The sequence below is a fragment of the Pteropus medius genome, unplaced genomic scaffold (assembly GCF_902729225.1).
Source record: "Pteropus medius unplaced genomic scaffold, Ma_sr-lr_union100, whole genome shotgun sequence".
NCBI classification, from domain to species: domain Eukaryota; kingdom Metazoa; phylum Chordata; class Mammalia; order Chiroptera; family Pteropodidae; genus Pteropus; species Pteropus medius.
Window position 1 is genome coordinate 8,067,507 of NW_024344371.1, and position 5,603 is coordinate 8,073,109.

Genomic DNA, 5,603 nt, shown 5'->3' on the forward strand with positions numbered 1-5,603 from the left:
GGGCTTCCTAGTTCAGCTATTAGACCCTGCCTCCTTTCGAATCCTTTTTTCCCCCTTAGAACTGTTCATGGTTCTTACGTTCTGGTTAGCATTTACAGATTCACCCTTAATCTGCACTATGGTCTGACATGTTATCGTGGCTTTCCTCATGGTCCCCATTTCTAATTCTCAACATATCTCATGGAATACCTAGCCTAGAATTTAACTACACTTCTGACCTTCTTGGAGCCCTCCCTAAGAGGCTTTCTTGGCAGACACTGCTTCTCACTCCCTGCTAGATGCCCAGCTAGGCTCTTAACTTTGCAAGTATAGCTCCCTGGAACAACTCCATTACTACCCTGCCTCCGGTTGCTACCATCATGGTCTACCCCAGTAATACAGTGAACATACCAATTATTGCCTCTAACCCCCAAGTCAGTCTGAGGCAGCACTCCATAATCAAACTCACTGATATTTCTGCAGCAAAAGATAAACATATTCATATAAGGTGGAATAAATAACGACTATAAATAGCTTCATTTCATTTCAGGTGATGTTTTGCTGTCAAATGAGTTAACAAAAAAATCTTTTCAGGGCCTCTGAATTCTGAAATTAAGGGATTTTTATCTGTATGTTTTTCTTTTTTCCTTTTCAGGTTTCCCTCAAAATATTATAAAAAAAATTTTGGGGGGTATTTCAATGGGTAATTTCAATTTTCTGATAACTTTACTTACATTAAAAAATGTAGTGAATAAATGAGGTATTATTTTGCATATATACTCAAAAACATGCACATCTTCAACATACAGAAACCTACAAATCCAACAGAAGAGGATATAAATAGATGTTGTGTAATTACCAATAAAGAAGCATTATCTGGGCAATAAGTACAACTAAGCTACTGAAAAAGTACATACATAAAAATTTTTATTTAGTGATATTAGAACCATATATCATGGTTTTAAGCTCAGAAATAGTATATGCTCGGCTTTAAATATTTAGAATTATCACTTCCCATAAATTTTTCTTCTTTCTTGTCACATAACTAGCTCCAATTTCTTAGACAGGTAACATTAACATAATGCTTTAATATGGCTATATTATGCTTCTTTTCTAGAAATAATTATCTTTTAAGTTGTTATGATTAAAAAAAAAATCCAAGCATGATTCAGGATACATGCTCCATTTTCAATCTGTTGGGTATCTGTATAGAGAGTTCTAATTTCCCATTTGGATCTTACTGTAGATAAACATTTGATTTCATATTCACAGTTACACTTCACATGATTTTCTGTCTGATCTTCTGATCAACTGCTGTGTCACTAGATTCATGTAAAAAAATATTTTGAGCAAAATACTGTTACTTTTAATATCACCATATATTAAAAAGTTTACTAAATGAAAAAAACTTTCCACACCAGATCTAAATTAAAACTAAAAATTACAAAGTTGTTAGAGAAACATAAAAAAATCCTTCCTTTTCTCTAGTCTTCCAAAAGGCTAGGCTTGCTGAAATTAAAAACTTTATACTAGGTAAATGTAACAAAAGATATGCCCCTCTTACATCATCATACAACTAGGATCCAGAAGCAATTATGGGATCCTACAGTTTAACTTGACATAATAATGAAAAAGCAAGATTAAGAATAAAACTGAGTTTAACCTATTTCCTCCTACAGAAAATTTAGTGATTAAGAGTTTAGAATTCTAGTCTAGGGTCAGCGAATCTTTTCTGCAAAGGACCAGAGAGGCTTTAGGCTTTGAGAGTCATACAGTCCCTATCACAACTACTCATAAACAGTACATAATCAGCCATAAACAATAAACGAGTGTGGTTATGTTCCAGAAAAAATTTACAAAAACTGGCAGCAGGCTGAATTTGACCTACAGGTTGTCAACTGCTGACCCCTCCTCTAATACAAAGAATTTATCAACTAGAACTAGATGAGGGATTCAATTAAATGATATAAACAAATCTTTACTAATTCCTTAGGTTTCAGTTAATTCATTTCTTAAATGAAATTTAATAACAGCTACTTCAGTCTCCTTAAAAAGCAGAAGTGGAGGACTATGGTCCCATTCGAGGACTGTTCAAATCCATCAACTGTAATATGAATAATGAAACACAAGACTCAATAAAGTTTTTTTAAAATGTAGATGTCATTAAATCAGGATTTAGAATCTAAATCATTAACCAGGATTTAGAATACAAGAATTTCAAAATATAAGGGGGCCTAAACAAATTCAGAGTTTAATGATTTAGTTTATTCATAAGATAATTAAGAAGGATTCATAAAGAATATAAATTGCCTCAATTCCCTTTTTGAAATAAAACTGGATGGATGAAAAACGCACTGCTTAAAGACACAAGTACTTAAATTTTTCCTTAGAGAATGTATTCATTATTTGTGTAACTAAACAAAAATTTAAGGTACTCTGAATTATGTGTTTTCTGTCACTAAAGTCAGATACAATAATACACAAGAGAAAGAAAGAGAAAAGTGACCTAAGATACATAACAGAAATAGTAGTGGAGAAGCTTAAGATAAGTCTGACTCCTGTCAGGTCAGACTTTTCCTATACTACAGTATCTATATAAAAAACAAATCCAACTTCCAGCGCTTTTTCCAACTGTCACTATTGTGATAAACTCTGCCTGCTTACCCATTTTATCAAAGAAAAAAAATCGATGGTATTAAAATGTAAGACAAATCTTGTCTTCAATGCTGATCTAAAATCACTTTCTCAAAAACTTACTTTCTAAATATCTGGAAAACGGAACGGGGCAATTCTCTCCCCGTCCACCTAATTAACGCCCAGCTCTAAGGATCCTTCTACTTCTTAACCGTATTTGGAGGCCCCCTTTTCCCCTCCTTTAAAGTCTCCTCTAGGCTGTTAAATTCCTTAAGGGCGCCGAGCCTGCGCATATAAGGCGCTGAATATGTGAACAAATGAATGTACATAAAAACAAAGTATAATTATGACTTTTAACGAAGGAGCGCAAATCATTGGACAACTATTATCGGACTTGACAGTTCGAAAATCTTAACTTGCCAGAGGTATACATTACTGTGATCGGCGCTTTATAAAGTTTCTAAAAACTTTGTAACCTCTTGAAATGACGTAGTGCTGGCCGAGAGTAGGATAAGAAATGTTTCCTTGTACTAAGCAAACGCTACCCTACCAAATGCTTTCTTCCCTTGCGAGAAGGACTGGAAAGAGTCCTCCACGCAGGAGGCAATATCCACTCTCTCACTGCCGCCTCTGGAAACCCGCCCCGAGGGTCGCGCGTGGGCGATCGGAGAACCGCGCCCGAAGCCCGGTTGGGGTCCCACGGGCGTCGCCCCGGGCGGGTCCCGGGATACGCGCGCGCCGGCGTGTGAGGCTCCGACCTTCCGCGAGCCCCGCAAGCCCAGAGTCCCGGTTCCCGTGCGCGGGCAGGGTTCACTCCTACCTGTTGTGCGCGCGTGAAACCAGACTTTCACGGAGCCCAGAGGAACAGCTAGCCACTCAGCTGTCCCCGCACCCAGTTCTGCTCCTTCTTGGCAGGCTCCCGCCCCTTCAGCCATACGCCTAATTCTCCGACCTGTTCCCACACCCGGGGACCCAACTTCCTCCACCACTTTGCTGCCGCGACCACCCCAGGGTCCCCGAAGCAGCTCAACTCACCGTGCAGGCCCTGGAGTGTCGCCCCTCCCCGCCGGCAGGCTGCCGGGACACCGCCCCCTCTCGCTGGGAGCCGCCTCCACTGCCGGGTTCCCCAACTGCTCTACTCGGGGGGTTCTCCACCGCTCAGCGCCGGTGCCAGTCTCACCACGATACCGGCTTCTCAGCAGCGTAGAGACTTGCCGGCGGCGGCGACTGCGAGTCAGCGGGACTGGAGTGGCGGGCGCGGGGCGGGGCCGGAAAGCTTGGAGCCCCCAGCGCGGCGGGACAGCGATTGGGAGCGCGCCCTATTCCGCGGCGTGATCCAAGGCCCCGCCAGTCGGCCATCGAGCCATCGAGCGCCCACTGTGGCAGGCATGACTGCTCCACCGCCGAGAGAGCGATGGAGAAGACTGTGGCCCAAGCAGAGGGCAGGGCAGTGGCTCTGCAGTCCGGAGATATTGGCCACAACGATTTTTGTCTGTTTTTATCACTGGCCAGAATCCTTAAGGGGGCGGCATTAGGGCATCTGAAGGCTAAGCCACAACTGGAGCCTGAAGAAATGCAGGCAGGGAGTGCTGTAGGTATTGTTGACTTAAACAGATAAACTGAGGCAAGCTCAAAGAGTTTATTCGGGAATAGGAGAGGAATTGCAATTTGAGACAAGAAAATTGTCCGTCGAGGGTTTGAGGTACGTTGTTTATGGGCAGGGAATGTAAAAAGGGGAGAGTTCAGTTAGAGTCAGTTAAGATCAAAAAACAAACAGAAACTAGCTTTGAAAATTTCTGAGCCCACAAAATCAATCACACAAATAAAGCTCAATTCACCCCATTTTGCAAGACCAGCCCAACCTGGGTCATCTGTTCATGCTTCTGGCAAAACTTCCCAACGTTGAGACAACTTCTGACCAACTCCCCATTACCCAAGAAAATTCCAACACTATCAGTTCTCTGTAAATCAGGCATTTACAGGAAATCGCCTCCTGGTCCTTACATTTTGTCTTCCTGAGGGCACGTGCTTGAGACTCTCCATTTTATATTTTATGGTTCCATTAAGATTGAAATTCTTTTCGCAATGTAGATGGTGGAACGTCAGAAGAGGAAAGGACCCTAGAGAGCCTGGTAGGCCTATGTCCCTTGTAAGCCTGAGACTTTGTGGCCTGAGGTAAAACGATTTGCTCAGGATCACACACTGGGTCAGTGGTGGAATTGGCACAAACAGCCTCTTGGCTGCAAGGCAAGTGCATTTTTCCAGTATACTCAGCGTTTTGAATGTAATTTTAAAAATTTTATATTGAAACATTCTCAGTCTTACAAAAATGTTGCAAGTATAGTACAAAGAACATTTTTTCTTCCTGGAACTATCTGAGATTTAAGTTGTTAACACAATGCCTCACTGTCCCTAAATACTTCAGTGCATGTGTCCTACTTCTAAGTACCCTCTTCTACATAATCACAATATAACTAGCAAAATCAAAAATATCTACGTTACGTTTTTCCAATTGACCCAATAATGTTCTTTATGGCAAAAAGATTCAGTTCAGAATCAAGCATTGTATTTACTTGTCACATACTTTTAACTGACTTCAATCTGGAACACTTCCTTAGTCTTTCCTTGACTTTCATAGCCTTGACACTTTTGCAGATTCCCAGCCTATTATTTTAGAGAATGGCCTTCATTTTGCATCTGTCTGATGTTTACTCATGATTAGATTAAGGGTAGTTGTCTTTGACAGGACTCTCACAGAAGTGGTGCTGTGTCCTCACTGTATTCTATCAGATGGCACATGATTTTAATTTGTTTCATTACTGATGTTTATGTTAATAAGGTGGTGTTTACCAGGCTTCTCTCCTGTAAAAAAAGTTCTTTGTAATTAATAATAAGTATTTTGTGGGGGAGATTCTGAAACCATGTATTTTGTTTCTCATCAAACTTTCAATTCATATCAGTGTGAATTCAAAGTTCCTCATTTTATTTAA

General features: G+C 40.8%; 1 protein-coding gene across 11 annotated transcripts in view; it reads right to left on the bottom strand.

The window, feature by feature from the left end:
* Positions 1 to 3,781, bottom strand: part of HEATR5A (HEAT repeat containing 5A) — an 88,215-nt gene extending 84,434 nt beyond the window's left edge. For 9 of the 11 annotated variants that reach the window (XM_039870484.1, XM_039870490.1, XM_039870489.1 and 6 more), the window contains exon 1: positions 3,649 to 3,703. The gene's annotated coding sequence lies outside the window, so the exon portion shown is untranslated. Of the gene's footprint in view, positions 1 to 3,433; positions 3,569 to 3,648 lie in introns of those variants that run through there. The other 2 variants (XM_039870493.1, XM_039870482.1) reach the window with 2 other exon arrangements.
* Between the last annotated feature and the right edge of the window lie 1,822 nt (positions 3,782 to 5,603).